At 41.6% G+C, this 18,292-nt stretch overlaps 2 pseudogenes; both read right to left on the bottom strand.

Annotated features, from left to right (window-relative positions):
* Positions 1-670: 670 nt before the first annotated feature.
* LOC100946046 lies at positions 671-14,262 on the bottom strand (annotated as a pseudogene).
* A 157-nt stretch (positions 14,263-14,419) lies between these two features.
* LOC100945734 lies at positions 14,420-17,127 on the bottom strand (annotated as a pseudogene).
* Between the last annotated feature and the right edge of the window lie 1,165 nt (positions 17,128-18,292).

Below are 18,292 nucleotides of genomic sequence, written 5' to 3'. Positions count from 1 at the left end.
AGCTTCCCAGAGTGCTAGGATTACAAATGTGAGCCAGTGTAAATACAATTTTTAAAAATCATTAAACAATATAGATAAATTTCGAAATCACTTTTGGAGAAAAAAAAAACTAAAGCCATTTATGTGAAATTGAAGAACAGGCAAAAATAACCTTTTTTTTTCTTTTCTTATATCAATTTATTCAAGTGATAGAAAACTCTCAGCTGCAGGACAACAAAATAGGTTTGTAAACATGATTTCATCCCCCTCCACCCCATCCCTTCTTCTAAGAAGCTTCCTATGGCAAAAAAATAGGATTCTAGTTGGCAAATCCAGTGATGAGGTCTGTCGAAAAAAGATCCCGTGATGTGGCCGGGAAGGCAGAGACTTGTCCCTTTAACCCACCCCATCCAGGAGGGCTGGCTAGGGTCTGTTACTTTCTCATGATTCAGCTACTAAGTTTGGTTCACTAGCAGGCCCTTCCCCAGGAGACTCTCTGGCAGCCGAGCAGGCCCTAGCCTGGGCCCAGGCTACAGGCAACAGACACAGGCAGGCGGGAGGGAGGCAGAGTCTCCAGGGAGCACTGGACTGCTGGGACCACAGGGTCAGGTGAGGGCTGAGGCACAGGTGCTATTAGAAGCTAGATCATGTAGAAAGGAGAAGGGTGGGCTTTCCTGGGCAGCCTGAGCTTTCAGTCCTTGAAGGGGTTGCAGGAACCCCCAGGCTGCTCCTTCTTTGTGGCCAGGAGCTCCCAGTTCATCTCCTGCAGTCGGTGGTACATGTAGTCCCCATCTAGGCACCGCTGCCTCTCTGCTCAGGAGCCCAGGAGCAAAGCCACATTGGCCACTGTGCTGACCAGCAGGAGGAACACCAGGGCCACAGTGAGGGCCAACCAGGCAGTCCCAGTGAAAAAGGAGAGCTCTCCTGCACTCATGGTGGTTTCTGATGACTGGAGACACAGCTTCACTGGGTCACAGGGACAGTGGTGCTCACACTCACAAGGCCTTTGGCAGCTTGGCCCGTGGCAGCCAAGAGGACACTCTTCACTGCAGTTGGTCCCCATCCATCCAGCTTTGCAGTGGCAGCCGGTCTCTGTACACAGCCTGTGTCCACTGCAGTTGGAGAGGCCACAGCCCAGCTCACCACAGCCAGCTCCCTGCCAAAAGCCCCTTGTGCATTAGTAGTGCCCGGCTGTGCAGGTCCTGTGGCCATGGCAATCAGGTGGCTGACAGTGGGGCTTGTGCACACACACCACCTTGGACACACTGCACGGATAGAGCCACATGTTGTCCTGACAATGATTGGACAGGTAACTGGCCAAGGTCCCCTTGAGCACAAAGGTGGCAGAGCCACTTCCATCGAGGTTGATGGCATTGACCAGTTCCTGTTTCAGGAGGAACTCAGCCATCTCCCGACAGGTTAATGCCGCTGCTCTGTCTGGCCATCTGCATGGAAAAGTACCAGCTGCCCCTTCCCGTCATGACCCATGGCTGACCTGGCCAATATCACATTCACAAACTTGCTAAAGGAACCTGTCTCCTGTGTCTTCTCATACTTGGTGGCCTGGCTCTCATTGATGTAGATGGCTCCATTGCGAATCAGCAATATGACTCTGCTCACCAGCTGCACAAATGGATTCTCAGCACTTCCTCCTCAGACAGGTACCCATCGCTAGTTGCTCACCACATCCCCCCGGCACTCGCTGGTGCTTATGCGTAAGAAACCTCCGTTCTGAGCCACGCAGCCGGCACAGTCTCCTCCACAGTGGTTCGGCGTTTTGCCACACAGCCGCCAGTCCCACCAGGCTCCAGCACCGAGGTGCTCAGGGGCGCAACGACTCGCGTCAAGTGGCCTGTCACCTCGTGGTCCCCAAACTGCGAGACAAAAGCGCGCACTGTGAAGCCCCCAAGGCCGGTGATTGCAGGGGCCGAAGGCCCCCAAAATAATCTTGATGATAGAAATCAGAACTACGTATGGGGAGGAGGTACAGATTACATAGAAAGGGACATGAAGGAACAAACTTTTGGGGTGATAGAAATGTTATATCTTGGAGCAGCGCATATACACGGAGGCTGGCAGTTTCAAACCTGGCCCAGGCCTGCTAAACAAACAACAACAACAAAAATAGCCAGGCATTGTGGCGGGTGCCTGTAGTCCCAGCTACTTGGGAGGCTGAGGCAAGAGAATCTCTTAAGCCCAAGCGTTCGTTTGAGGTTGCTGTGAGCTGTGACACTACAGCACTCTACTGAGGGGGACATAGTGAGACTCTGTCTCAAAAAAATAAACAGAAATGTGTTATATCTTGATAACAGTGGTTACACATGTATATCAAATTATATACGTGAGCTAAATGTATATGAATTCTGTCTCAATTTTAAAAATAGAAAAAGATTAAGGTTTATTCTTAACACTTAGCCAGGTCATAAATTTGCATTTATTTGTGGGTTATTTGATTGATTTTTGCGTCACCCATTAGATTCTGAAGCTCCATAAGGTAAGTTCAGCATTTTATGCATAGTACTTAGTGTAGTATCTGACCCATGACAGTCATTTTTTTTTTTTTTTTTTTTTTTTTTTTTGGCCGGGACTGGGTTTGAACCCACCACCTCCGACATATGGGGCTGGCGCCCTACTCCTTTGAGCCACAGGCGCCGCCCCCCATGACAGTCATTTATAAAACATCTATTGAGTGAATGAGTGAATGAATAGGCAGCCAATTGATGGTTGAGAACCATTACTTGGTAGTTACCATTTCACATCCGGACTCTCATAATAGCCTAACTGGGTCTCTCTATTCCCAGGCCGTCTATTTGCTGAGACACCATTGCTAGATTGAATTGCCTAAAATATCTCATTGATCTTTTCTCTCTTTTCAAAAGCTGTAGCAAACATGTTAGTTGCTTAACCAGTGTCCTTCCCCTTTCTTCCTCCTTGCTTTCAGAACCTAGATTAGGTTCAAGTATGCATTCTTTGCTCTGTGGTCCTGGGCCTCAGGGGAGATTGGCTGCAGAGGAAGGGGGCTCAGTAGAAGGAAAACACTGGTGGATCACAGGGTTCCATTCTCTTTACCAGTGCTAGGTTTAGGCATATAATAAGAGTTCTGACCAATATGGGATGTGAAAACGTCTGCTGGAGGCTTTGGGGAAAGACTTCTTTGTTCTTACAAAGAGACAGACATTTTTCTTCAGCTGCAGAATGTTATTGGGTTTGGAACTGCTGTGCTAGTTGGAGAACAAACTGACACACTAAGGATGGCAGAGTATAAAGATTAAAAGAATCTGGGTCAGTGGCTCACTCTTGTAATCCTAGTGCTCTGAGAGGCCAAGGTAGAAGGAAAAGTTCGAGACCAGCCTGAGGAAGACATTGTGGCAGGTGCCTGTAGTCCCAGCTACTTAGGAAGTTGAGGCAGAAGGATTGTTTGAACCCAGCAGTTTGAGGTTGCTGTGAGCTAGGCTGACACCAGGGCACTTTAGCCCGGGCAACAGAGTGAGACTCTGTCCTAAAAAAAAAAAAAAAAAGTCTGGGTCTTTGGTGAACTGCTGAATTAACCAATCTGGACTGGTCCTACTTGAAATTCTTGTTATATGAGATAATAGTAGTTTTTCTATTACTTATAACGAACAGCATGTAAACTAATAACATGTCATCAACAACTTTTCAATATCTATAGAGATATAGATAAAATTCTTTAGTCTCCCTTTTAAGAATCTATACGGCCTTATTTCAGTCTGGTCCTAACGCTTTCTTTCTAATTTCCATCTCTATATTCGTGTTCTACTTCCTTTACAGGCAGTGCCTTACAGGTGGATGTGCTAGTAAATTTAACAGCCAGCTCTCCGGGGCAGAAAAGCCCTGATCTGTAGCGTTAACCAATTTCCATAGTGCAAATGTTTCTACCACTGATGGTTTCATGCTACTAATGTGTTATTACTGAACAAGGAATTAGGAAGAATTGTGCAATCAGTTCTAGCAGTCAATTCTAGCAAGCCAGTAAGAGAGCTTGAGCTGATTCTGGAATACTACCATGTTACTTTCCAATTTTCTCCCCTCTATAAGTTTTCTCCCTAGATAGAGTTTAAGGCCCATGTTTATCACCTCCTTGTAAAGACTTTGTATAAAGCTGGGCCCTGTGGCTCATGCCTGTAATCCCAGCACTCTGGGAGGCCAAAGTGGATGGATCCCTTGACCTTAGGAGTTTGAGACCAGCCTGAGCAAGAGTGAGACCCTGCCTCTAAAAATATAGCCAGGCTTTGTGGTGGGCCCCTAAAATCAAAACAAAGACTTTGTGTAGAGTCTTATACTCTAAATGTCTTTACCAATCAACTGCAATTTAACAGTTCCCTTAAATTGTTAAATTTTCATAAGTATTTGCTCATAAGTCAACTACTTAATCCATTAATTTAAAAAACTAGAAAAAATTAAGATGTCAAAAGAGAAAATAAGTCAGCGACTCAATATTACCTTTCTGCACTTCCAAGTCTTAGGACTAGGCTGTGGGGGAACTCCTAAGAAGAAATTCCCTGCCTCCAGGTCATAAGAGCACTAAAGATGCTTTATTGTAAATAGGACTTATATCTCTGAATTATTGCAAGTGCCAGATCCCAGAAGAGCTGTGTTAGGACATTAACTTTTAAAGGGCTCTTGGCTATGTTGGGTGTGTTCCTATTCTGGTCCTGACAAATCCCCTTAGGATATAAGGATGGGCTTCTAAGGCAATTAGAGGCTAGAAGCCTAGGCAAAGAAGAGAAGCCATTTCCTTAGGCACTGAGGAGAGCTACCTTACCTGATTGGAATGCCAGCAGGGTGGGTCAGCTTCATCTCCACCTTAAAGGTGACACACCCCAAGGCTTGGAGGAAGCAAATACTGAAGACTGCCAACATTGGCTGAGGCAAGGAAGAGAGGCCCAGGAATGGAATGACTAAGTCTCCCTGCCCCCTGACTAGGTCAGCACTGGGAGGTGGGCCAAACTCAGGCTACTGGAAACTGACAGAGCATTCAGGGATAGAAGATGTGAGACTCCTTCACACTTTGATTATTGCTTTATGGCTTTCACTTGAGCCCTCTTATAAGCTCCCCTTCTTTTTATGTGACTAATGACCCACATTAACTTCTACAGGTACTGCACACTAAAAATGTTTTCCTAAATTATAAGTATATGGTGCTTTTCCTGCATCAAAAATCTCTGGGGTTGAGTGACTATACCTAATTGGCATCTATTGCAGTCTCTCACTGATGGGCCTGCTGTCGCCAGATTACTGAACTGGTCAGCTGTTCCCGTGTTGCTTATGGTCTGTGGACAAGCTTGTAAAGCATAGCAACAACTCATAGAGAAGTCAATGGAAGTCAGTTTTTCAGCTGTAAAAAAAAATCCAAACTTGAAAAGTGTCACCATTCCTTAGTAAGCTTTTGGGTTTAAGAAGAGAGAAAATATGAGGTCAGAAGAAATTAGTGAAATAATCTCAAGAACCAGGAAGGAATCCAGGAATGAGTGAAGTGCTTTAGGAGCACCCAAGGAAAAATGTAAGGACTGAGGCATATTTATTTGTGTATGTGGGTTTTTTGTTTTTATTTATTTTTGAGACTGAGTCTCACTTTGTTGCCCTAAGTAGAGTGCTCTGGCACCATTACTCACAGCAACCTCAAACTCTTGGGCTCAAGTGATCTTCTTGCCTCAGTCTCTGAGTAGCCAGGACTACAGGTGCCCGCCACAACACCTAGCTATTTTTTAGAGATGGGGGTCTCGCTCTTCCTTAGGGTGATCTCGAACTCATGAGTTCAAGTGATCCACCTGCCTCGGCCTCCTGAAGTACTAGAATTACAGGCATGAACCACCAAGCCCAGCCCCAAACTGAGGCACTTTTAAAAAGAAAATACTGACTATGTTGGCAAGAAAGAAAATCTGAGGGGCTGAATAATGAGGACTGCTGGAAGGAGATTCCGAGTGCTAATAAGAGTGCTGGCTCTGCAGTGTGGTCTAGCTGCCCCCAGGAGCTGCCTTTCCATTCCTTCTCTGGGCCACAAATAACACACAAGTAGCAGTTCTGCTATCACTTGTCAGCAAATGATGCTGACCAGACTTCTTGCCTGTATATCAACACCCATTATGTGAGAAACAAAGGCTCACCTAAAATAGGAATTAACACAATTACATGAATTGGGGGGGGGGGGTTGTTCTATTTTATTAAGACAGAGTCTCATTCTTTTGCCTTGGATAGAGTGCTGTGGCATCATAGTTCACAGCAACTTCAAACTTCTGGGCCTAATCTATCCCCTTGCCTCAGATTCTTGAGTAGCTGAGACTATAGGTCTGTCACTATGCTCAGCTAGTTTTTCTGTTTTAGTAGAGACGGAGTCTCACTCTTGCTCAGGCTGGTCTTGAACTCGAGCTCAAGCAATCCACCTGCTTTGGCCTCCAGAGTGCTAGGATTACAGCCACAAGCCACTATGCCTGGTCTTATTCTGTTAATAGTTTTAAGTGCACACCATATATAAGGCTTTAAGGAGCTTTCATGAGCAAGACTAGGAATTAAAAGTCCAAACCCTGCCAGGCACGGTGGCTCAGCACTCTGGGTGACTGAGATGGGTGGATCACTTGACCTCTCGAGTTTGAGACCAGCCTGAGCAAGAACAAGACCCCTGTCTCTAAAAAATAGCCAGGTGTTGTGGTGGGCTCCTGTAGTCCCAGCTATTTGAGAGGCTGAGGCAAGAGGATTTCTTGAGCCCAGGAGTTTGAACTATGATACCATCGCACTCTACTGAGGGCAAGAAAGTAAGACTGTGTCTCAGAAAAAAAAAAAAGTCCAAACTCTTCTCTGCTTGACACATATCCTCTCTTTTATTCAGGAAAAAAATGATGGAAGGTAATACAGATTGCAAAAGGACAATGTGCCTATTGACTACAGACATGTATCCCTGAAAGAAGCTGAAAAGGCTGAGTCTCACTGTTCCCACAGTATATTCTGTTCTTAGAGTCCTGCTTCCTATGAGAATTTCTTTTGGGTCTTTGGTTTCCTTCTCCCTTCTTTCTCTATTGAGGCAAGAGAATCACTTAAACCAAGAGTTTGAGGTTGCTGTGAGCTGTGATCCCATGGCACTCTACCTAGGGCCACAAAGTGAGACTCTGTCTCACAAATAAAATAAAATAATAAAAAAAGAAAATTGAATAGTTTCTACGGGCCTTTATGCGGCAGATAGCTTCTAACACTGAGCAAGAGAGCACAGTGGTTATTAAACTTCAAGCACAGCACAGAAAGTCGCTGTTGCTCTGGCCTTTTCCTCCCCATTCACTGAGCCACAGGCGCCACTTACTTAGTTTTTTATTTTAATTGTCTGAATCTATTGTCAATGCCTCTACATTGACTCATGATATCTGTTCCTTTTTCTCAATTCTCATTGCCACAATCCTAATTCATTACTTCTGGTCTAAACTACTATAAAGTAACTCATCAACTATCTCTTGCTTTTAATTTCTATCTTCTCCCGTCTAGTATTCACACTCTGCTTACAGCTAAGTGGTTGCATCATTTCCCTGCTCAAAAGACTTCAATTGTCCATAAGGAGAAATTTATCTATTTCCAATAACAAAGATAATATGAAGCATTATTATTGGGCAGTGCCTGTAGCTCACTGGGTAGGGTGCTGGCCCCATAAACCGAGGGTGGCAGCCTTGACCAAACTGCAACAAAAAAATAGCCAGGCGTTGTGACAATGCCTGTAGTCCTAGCTACTCGGGAGGCTGAGGCAAGGTAATGGCCTAAGCTCAGGAGTTGGAGGTTGCTGTGAGCTATGATGCCATAGCACTCCACTGAGGGCTGCCATAGCACTCTACCGAGGGTGATAAAGTGAGACTTTGTCTTCACAAAAAAAACAAAAAGAAGCATTATTTTCATTATGATTGCTAATGTCATGGCACCACCCACCAGGGAGGGACTAAAAGAACTGAGAGCTCATCAATTGCTTTGCGAGAAAGAAAATATTGTTATCTAAAACCAAAACCAACTGTAGCTTTTAAGGGAAGCGATGCAATTCATATAGCAAGGAAATAATTCTTCACACTGCCTCCTTTCCCTAACAGATTTGGAAGAAGAAGGAAATGGGGAAATGGTAGCCATTGCAAGCCTCTGCTTTCTCTGCTAGTCTCAGGATGGGGCCTGGGACAGATGACCCATCATTTAGTAAGTCATGTTAAAGAGTCCTTGGCAATAACAAATCATAGAAGGGAAACCCCATGGAGGCGGGCCAGGAAAATGAGAAGTTAAGTCTAACATGTAAACAAATCTCCTATGTGAAGGGTGTTTTCTGGTGAAAATAAAAGCAATTGTTTTACATTTTAGACCAGTGTAAAACAACGATAGCACATGGAGACAGTGAAATGATTCATCCATTGAACTAATCAGCAACCAGAAAGAACATAAGGCACACTCTCACTTCCAGAATCCCTGGAGAGACTGAGAGGCTCCTACCCTGCAGAGGAGTGGGCTTAACCCAATTACATTTGAACCTTTAAGCACTGAGTAGCTTCATACAGATGGGCTTTAGTCTGATGTGAGGTAAGTAGAGTACCTCTCTCTTTACTCACATCCCCTGGGAGTGCCACAGGGGCCCCGTGTGGCACTGGGGAATGCCAACTCATGTTTCATTTTTCTCTCATTTAAAACAGCTGCTCAGAAGCCTGCTCATCACAGACCATATGTGGTCAGCAAGCAATGTGTCCTACTTCCCAGTGTGAATGCTCTTCAGACGTTGGTTGCCTCTATCCCCAAGGCGTAGAATCTGGGTGAACCCTAAGAACAGCAGTACTATATTTTGGAGGACTTCCTCTCAGTGAAAATAAAACACCATATCTCTTCCCTAGACATATTGCCACCCACGCCTTCTTCCCTGAAAGCCTCCCATAAGTAGATTTTGCTAATAAGAAAGGTCCCAGGTAATTAGTAAAGGGAATTGGAATCAAAGAGAAAAATAATGGAGGACAGCCTCCTAGTGTCCTATTTAGTAAAACTAGTATCTGAGCGGAATAGGTAGGCTCAATGTACTCTGAGGGAATCAATAGACAAGAAAAAAGGCAAAAGACAAGGAGGAGGGATTAGTAGTAGAGGAGGAATAATGAAGGGTGAGTTCCAGGAGACGAATTAGTACCATCCTTAGGTCCTATGCAATGGGCCTCCCTGCCCTGAACCCTGAACTTGAAAAGGCCACATTCTGACCTTCCTCCAGCGCATGTGTCCCCATGGGATAAAGAGTCTGTAGGACCAGGAGACATGCAAATCTAGAGGCTGAGATCTCCTTCAAGACCACCTTCTGGGTGCCCAGGGATCTGTAATTCCCAGCCCAACTGGTCTGAGCCCCCTTCCAGAGCTTCCGTGGGCCTCTCCTGTAGACACACATTTTCCTGAGGGAAAATAACACCACTGATGGGCTGTTCTCCCCACCCTGCCACATTCCAAATCACACCTCCAGCAGTCTGATAATTCTAAATTTGAACCTGGCCTTTCAGTTGCTATGAAGATACATTTGCAGAAGGATGGAACATACATAGATTTTTTTTTTTTTTGACACAGTCTCATTATGTCACCCTTGGTAGAGTGCTGTGGCATCACAGCTCACAGCAACCTCAAACTCTTGGGCTCAAGTGATTCTCTTGCCTCAACCTCCCAAGTAGCTGGGATTACAGGTGCCCACCACAATGCCTGGCTATTTTTTGGTTGCAGATGTCATTGTTGGTTAGCTGGCCCAGGCTGGTTTCGAACCTGCCAACTTTGGTGTATGTGGCTGGTGCCATAACCACTGTGCTATGGGCACTGTGCCTGCAGATTTAATTTTCAATTGTATGCCTCAGTAAACATTACCTCATTTCGGGTACTCCCCTGCCCACATCCAAAAGAGGGAGAGGAAAAGGCTATCTTTAATTTTTACTTAACAAATATCTAATACTGAGAAAAAGAGACAAAATTTTTACAGACTTTTTTCCAGATAAGATTTCTAAGGACAAAAGTACTAAGTAAAAAATAATCTTTCATAATTAATATGAACATACATATTAAGAAGTACAGGCTCAGCGCCTATAGCTCAACCGGCTAAGGCGCCAGCCACGTACACCTAAGGTGGAGGGTTCGAATCCCCAGCCCGGACCCGCCAAACAACAATGACGGCTGCAACCAAAAAATAGCCGGGCGTTGTGGCGGGCGCCTGTGGTCCCAGCTACTTGGGAGGCGGAGGCAAGAGACTCGCTTGAGCCCAGGAGTTGGAGGTTGCTGTGAGCTGTAATGCCACGGCACTCTACCCAGGGGGACAGCTTGAGGCTCTGTCTCAAAAAAAAAAAAAAAAAAGAAGTACATAATCTGGCCCTCCATGCTTATTTGGCAATTTTAATGTCTCCAATTATGAAAAGAGTGCATAACCGAAAAAAAGTGGTTACCTTGGTTTGGCACCTGTAGCACAGTGGTTATGGCGCCAGCCACATACACCAAAGGTAGAGGGTTCGAACCCAGCCTGGGCCTGCTAAACAACAATGACAACTGCAACAAGAAAAAATAGCCAAACATTGTGGCGGGCATCTGTAGTCTCAGCTATTTGGGAGGCTGAGGCAAGAGAATTGCTTAAGCCCAAGAGTTTGAGGTCGCTGTGAGCTGTGACACCATGGCACTCTACCAAGGGCAACTTAATGAGACTCTGTCTCAAACAAATAAAAAAAGTTACCCTGATATGTGGCCACATTGCTTTCACCTAAGTTGTCTGAAGACATTTTCTTTCTGGTTTTGGCCCCTGTAAGAAGTTAATTCTCATATTCCCTTACCAAGTATATAATGTCACTGTTTTAGTTCTACAGACACATATTCAAAATGGGCTTCCCATTTTACCATATAAGGACTGGCATTTTTTTTCAAAAGAATATTATTAGCAACTGGGTTAACTAAAGAGTACTAATTGGTTTAAGTTTGCCAAATGTTTGCTTCTGCGACAATATAAATATGGATTGTTAAAGCTGTCTACTAAAGTATAAAATATATGCACAATATAGGCAAAATGTTTAAAGGCCAGGAAAAATCTTTTTTAAGAAAGTGCAATTGTGAATATGTGCACCTCATATCAAAGTTGAATATGTAGGATTCATGCTTCTCCATTCCTGTGATGCTTCACTAAGAATAATGTGTTCCACCTCCATCCAGGTTAATACAAATGCTGCAAAATCTCCAATTTTTTTCATGGCTGAATAGTATTCCATGGTATACATATATCACAGCTTGCCAATCCATTCCTGGCTTGAGGGGCATTTAGGCTGTCTCCACATTTTAGCGATTATAAATTGAGCTGCAATAAACAGTCCAGTACAAGTGTCTTTATAATAAAAAGTTTTTTTTTCCTTCTAGATAGATGCCAGTAATGGGATTGCAGGATCAAACAGGAGGTCTAGGTTGAGTTCTTTAAGGTTTCTCCATATTTCCATCCAAAAAGGTTGTATTAGTTTGCAGTCCCACCAGCAGTGTAAAAATGTTCCCTTCTCTCCACATCTGTGCCAGCATCTGCAGTTTTGAGATTTTGTGATATGGGCCATTCTCCCTGAGGTTAGATGATATCTTAGGGTGGTTTTAATTTGCATTTCTGTAATTTTTGGGGGTGATGAGCATTTTGTCATGTGTTTGCTAGCCATTTATTTGTCTTCTTTAGAGAAGATTTTGTTCATCTCTCTTCCCCATTGATGTATGGGATTGTTGTTTTTTTTCTTGTGGATTAATTTAAGTTCTGTATAGATCCTAGTTATTAAGCTTTTGTCTGATTCAAAATATGCAAATATCCTTTCCCATTGGGTAGGTTGTCTATTTGCTTTCGTTGTTGTCTCCCTGGTTGTACAGAAACTTTTCAGTTTAATTAAATCCCATTTGTTTATTATTGCTGTTGTTGCAATTGCCATGGTAGTCTTCTTCATAAAGTCATTCCCCAGGCCAATATCTTCCAGCATTTCCTATTCTTTCTTTGAGGATTTTTATCATTTCATGCCTTAAATTTAAGTCCTTTATCCATCTTGAATCAATTCCTGTGAGTGGAGAAAGGTGTGGGTTGAGTTTCAATCTTTTACATGTGGATATCCAGTTTTCCCAGCACCATTTATTGAATAGGGAGTCTTTCCCCCAGTGGACAATCTTGTTTGGTTTATTGAAGATTAGGTGGTTGTAAGTTGTTGGTTTCATTTCCTGGTTTTCTATTTGATTCTAAATATCTATGTCTGTGTTTTTGTGCCAGTATCATGTTATCTTGACCACTATGGCCTTGTAGTACAGCCTAAAATCTGGTATGGTGATACCCCCAGCTTTGTTTTTATTACTAAGAACTGCCTTAATTATATGGGTTTTTTTCTGGTTCCATACAAAATGCAGAATCTTTTTTTCCAAGGCTTGAAACTAGGATGTTGGTATTTTAATAGGGAGGGCATCGAATCAGTAGATTGCTCTGGAAAGTATAAACATTTTAACAATGTTGATTCTTTCCAGCCATGAGCATGGTATGTTCTTCCATTTATTAAAGTCTTCTGCTATTTCCTTTCTTAGGGTTTCATAATTTTCTTTATAGAGGTCCTTCACCCCTTTTGTTAGGTATATTCCTAAGTATTTCATTTTCTTTGGGGCTGTGGTGAAGGGAATTGTGTCCTTAATTAGCCTCTCATCTTTGCTGTCGTTGGCATATACAAAGGCAACTGACTTATGGACATTGATTTTATATCCCAAGACATTACTGTATTTTTTGATGACTTTCAAGAGTCTTATGGTTGAGTCCTTAGGGTTCTCTAAGTATAAGATCATATCATCAACAAAGAGGGAGAATTTTACCTCATCTGCATGACTCATAGTGACTAATTCTCACATAAAATTGGATTTAATTTTGACCAAAGTATGTTACTTGAACATTAATTTTTAATTCAACTTGCTAATATGTTATTTAGGATATTACATCTGCATTTATAAGTGAAATATGTTTGTAATTTCCTTTATAATAATATTTTTTTTCCAATTTTAATATCAGGTGTATCCAGATGAAGTAGAATAATTTTCAAGTATTTCTTCTCTTTCTATTGTCTATAAGATTTGGCATGATCTGTTTTTTGAAATTATCTTTTATTTTTATTTATAAATATTAGTTGTCTATTTTTTGAGACTTAGGGGAAAAATGATAAGAAGTTAACTGATTACTCTATACTGAACCTCATAGTCAAAGCATTCTAAGATAAACATACTCTTATATGACAATGTGAATGTTACTTTTTTTGCATTATTATTATTATTATTGCTCAATATTTTGTTGCAGCAATTGTCTGATTTCTTTTCTGAATATCTTCATTCGTTCTTTACGAGGTTTTTGTTTCTAGTCATTATCTTAAACACTGTTATTGTTATTGAATTTTGAGCCTTTTTCATTTTGTGAAGGCAAAAAGTGGAAACCAAATAAACACATGTATATGTATAGAGAAAATTAAGAAATAAAAAAATATATAAGAAAGTGCAATTGCAAGATCTTTTGAATGATTTTCTTAGACAGTTCTGCAGAAACAGTAGTTTGGCTCAGAAAGTAGAGCTCCTCAGAAGGAATTAAAGTTCTTCCTAGAAAAATACAAAGCAAAATTTCAGGCAGCTTTCTGAAAGTAAACCATTAGTTATGGCTACACTGTGAGACAAATTGGAACTTACAATAAGGAAAGTTTTCCCCATTCATCATGATTTGCACAAGAACTTTGCAGCTTTTTTTCTCTTACTCCAGGACATTGGGCCATTTTGTAATGTTATATGTAGTAGTTACAGCATGTTGACAAACACCAGCAGTGGGCAGGAAACTATATCAGCTAGGAGAAAATCAGTGGAAGCCTTTTCAATGGCTTCAGTGTTTGCAAGGTCAAATCTCAATACTTGCAAATGAATCATTAAAAATAAAACATTTCTCTTTTACTTTCAGTATTTTACATAGTTAATGAATGGTCAGAGTGAAAGAGTTTTCTTCCAGTCATCAGGGACAGATTCTGGCAGAGTCAGAATTTCAACATTTGTTCGGCTACTGCTAGATAGATGATAAAGGAAGTTTTCTGTTGCTGGTGAAAATCATTTCTGCTTTAGTGCCTCCAAATGGAGTACTTGCTTTTCTCCATCATCTGAAACTTCTGAAAACAGTGCTAGGTTGGCAGAGATTTTTCTGGTTTTTAGGGCAATATCCTGTATAACCTGGCTGTCTGATTTCTCCAGATCTGCAGACTGAACAATTGGCTGACCAATTTCTTTGTGCAATTTGCCCTTTGTCATGGCCTCTTTTGCAAGTGGAGCAATGGTAATTTCACTATCTGCCGGATTCACTAACACATCATAGAAGTCTGGTCTATTGCTTACCCCAAGTCTACAAACCCAATGACAACCTGTGCATGTCTGCAGGGCTTCCAACTCATCTGCATTGAGGTGCCCATCAGAATGAAGAATGGTCCAGTCCTATCGATGCCACACCAGGGCAGGCAGAGTCCTGGTAAATTCCTGGACAGCTAATATTTGAGGGTGATAGACGACAATTCTTTTCTTTAGCATCAGTGCTGTGTATAAGATAACAGTTTCCATTCCAAACTGAGATACGTCTTTGATGGAGCCAGTAACATATGCCTTTCCGGCATCAAAGTCCTTGCTAAGGAAAGAGCCATCTTCTTCACTCTGACATATCCCCTTTGTGAGAACTGCAATATAACTCTCCATCATTTTAACTGGGCTCCCAGTTTCAGGTATATTCTACACAACATCCTAGTGAAGGTGGCATATTTCTCTGGGTTAAAATCTTTGGCAGTCAGAACAATAGAAAAATGAATCTGGAACTTCAATTTTGTGATATAAAAGCATGTCCTTCTGTACTGATCAAAGACAAAGGGATGGAGAAGTTTGTTTTCATCCATAAGGCAGCATTTTCTCAGCAGCAGATTTCTAAGCATGGCTGTCGTGGAAGGATGACACCACACCCATAGAACGTCTCCATTTGTGTCCTTTTCTATGGTGGAAAGATGGTCACGTTCTGTAGGTCAGTAGTCCAGGTTCAGCACAACTGATTCTTTGGTGGGCTGGAATCCAAGTGCATTCCTTCCTAGAGGCTCTGAAGAAGAATCTGCTTTCAAGCTCAACAGATTGCCAACAGAATTCAGTTCCTTGCAGTGGCAGATCTGGGGGTCCTCTTAGCTCTTAAAGGCTTCATGCAGTTCCCTGCCATGCGGTTCCCTCCGTGTGCTTTGAGCCTCTTATACTTCCTCAAAGTAATATATTTTTAAATATATAGTTTTTAAAAGAAATACATAGTTTTTTAAAAAAAAATACATAGTTTTTAAACTACATAGTTTAAAAGATTTTCTGTTGTTTTGAGTTTTTTAAAATAGCAAATCAATTGACCTTACACATTCATTTTTCTAAAAACGCATGCACATACACCCCTAACAACTGTTTTTTTAAAATGACTTAGTGTTTTCCCTCCTTAGGTCATACCCTTTAGTAGAAACGGGTTTTTGCTATGTCAGATAGTATTTTGTGAAGGCTTTTTATGTCTGATTTTTTTTCCTGTAGAGGGAAGGAAGGAGACAGGCCAGGGACTTGGGCAGCATCGTAGAGTCCAGGGAGACTTGAGTTTTTATGCACAGCAGTTGGGAGGGATAAAGCCACAGTGTGAGGGTAAAACTATATTGGGGGAGATGAGACAAAAGTTAAGTATTAATCTGAAGAAGCAAGATCTTGTCATCTCATCAAGTTCAAGGGTAAAGTTCTGAGTCAAAAACAGGAGATGAAGTCAGAGACCAGGAACTCATTAAACTCAAATCCAGTAGTTAAAGCAGGTATGAGGGGAAAGGGACTAGGTCTGCAGAGTGAAATAGGTGGAGTCCCAGAGTTCCTTTATGGGATGAGCAAACCTGGGCTAGGCCCACATCAGACTTAGTGAGGGAAGACAGGTCAGCAGCAGCCTGATGGAATCCAGATTCTAGTGCTCAGTGAATACTTTATGCATGATGAAATAGGTTAACTAATTAGTCAGCAATATTTGTGATACGTATATAAGATTTATTAAAATATGCATACTGTTAGCAAATTCAGCTTTTCTAAAGAGAAGCAAGAGAAGGAAAAAAGTATAAATGTGGACATTTAAAATTCACTGATACTACAGATGCAGTGGTTACTTTAGACTTTCTGTTGCCACCAAATACAACATAAAATCCAGTCATTAGGAAGCCATTTCTTATTCCAAAATAAAGAAAACTCTTGTGCTTCTCTCTCATTATTCTTCCTGCTTCCCAGCCCCGAAGTCTGGAACTCATAATGGAAGTAATAGAAGTAATGAGTCAGGGTTAGTGCTACAGTCTTCACCTGTGACACACACTGTAAAGTCTCATGCCTCAAGCTCTGAGGCTATTGATCTAGCTAAAGAAGCAGTTCCAACCCTTGTTAACTGGGATTATCAAGAAGAACCACATCTCCACCTACATGTGCTCACGTGCATCATGTGCATAGGACACACACTTCATGGGCTTCAGCATCACCTAGGAGCTTGCTGGAAATGCAGACAGTAGACTTTGGGCATCAAGTGACATCACAAGCCATGTAATGGCATTTTATCACTATGTCTCTACAACATTCTGCAAGCTAATAATAACAGATGGGAGTCTATCCTCTGGGCAAATCAATTAAGAGACATTCCCCATTCACCCTCAATTTCAGTCAACATTAGTATACCATGGGATTCCGCTTACATCCAATGGATATCTTTAAGAACTGAAGAGAAAAAGGAAACACCTCAAAGTGCCCTATTACTAAAGAATCCAAGAGTCTTGACTCAGCAGTGGCAACATCAAATAACAATAGGATACAATAAGTTACTACTGTTTGCTGCCATTGTGACAAGAAGTTTATCAGAACTAAATGATAACTGGCATTGGGGGGACTGCTAACTAGAAAAGAAAAATGGGAAAGACGGGAACTCCTTTTATCTGGCATATCTTCTGAAAGTAGAATTAAGAAGTACTGATTTCAGGGTGGCGCCCGTGGCTCAAGGAGTAGGACGCTGGCTCCATATACCAGGGGTGGAGGGTTTAAGCCCAGCCCCAGCCAAAAAAAAGAAGTACTGATTTCAAATGCACAATGATCAATCTTAGTCATTAGGCCACCCAGAATGGCTGTTATCAAAAAGATGAAAGATGAATATTACAACTGTTGCCAGGATGTAGAGAAAAGGGAACATTTATCCACCATTGTTGAGAATGTAAATTAGTACCACCATTTTGAAAAACAGTATGGGGGTCCTCAAAAACTAAAAATAGAATTATTGTGTAATATAACTTCTGAGTAGATATCCAAAGAATTGAGATCAGTGTGCCAAAGAGATATCTGCACTCCCCATGTTCACTGCAGAATTAATCACAATAGCTGAGATATGGAAGTAAACTAAACGTCCATCATGGATAAATGGACACAGAAAATGTGGTATGTATACACATCTCATATATAATGGGATATTTTTCAGCCTTAACGAAGAAAGAAACCCTGTCATTTGTGACAACACGGATGAACCTGCAGCACATTATGTTAAGTGAAATGAGCCAGGCACAGAAAGACAGATACTGCATGATCTCACTTAAATGTGAGATCTACAGTCTCACAAATCTACAAAAGTAAAAATTATAGATGTAGACCATGTAATGATGGTCACCAGGGGCCAAAGGGGAGGGATGGATAAAGGAGAGATGTTGATCAAGGGTTGCAAAGTTTCAAATAGACCGGAGAAATAATTTTAGAGATCTGTTGCAAAGCATGGTGACTACAGTTAATGATCATGTATATTTCAAAATTGCTAAAAGAATAGATTTTGAATATTATCACCACAAAAAGTGACAGATATCTTAATTAGCTTGATTTAATCTTTTTACAATGTATATATATATACATAACTGAAACATTTTATTATACCACATAAATACAATTCTTGTCAATTAAAGTCTTTTTTTACCTTTTTCAATTAAAATCTTTTTTAAAAAAATGTTAAATGTATAGTAACCAGACAGACTGACATGGTCACTTCCTGATTCCTCCTATGCATGTTAATGAATGATGATAGCATTGAATTAGTACTTTAGTTGGGAACAATACTATTCCTTCCTCATTTTGACACATCAGATAGTGATTGGTACTAGGGAAATGAAAGACAATTTCTTTTTTTTTTTTTAGAGACAGAGTCTCACTTTGTGGGTAGAGTGCTATGGTGTCACAGCTCACAGCAAACTCCAGCTCTTGGGCTTAGGCAATTCTCTAGCCTCAGCCTCCCAAG

This window comes from Otolemur garnettii, unplaced genomic scaffold (assembly GCF_000181295.1).
Source record: "Otolemur garnettii isolate 467f Iridium unplaced genomic scaffold, OtoGar3 scaffold00174, whole genome shotgun sequence".
NCBI lineage: Eukaryota > Metazoa > Chordata > Mammalia > Primates > Galagidae > Otolemur > Otolemur garnettii.
Note: the sequence above shows the minus strand (reverse complement) of the source record. Positions and strands in the feature narration are given on the sequence as shown.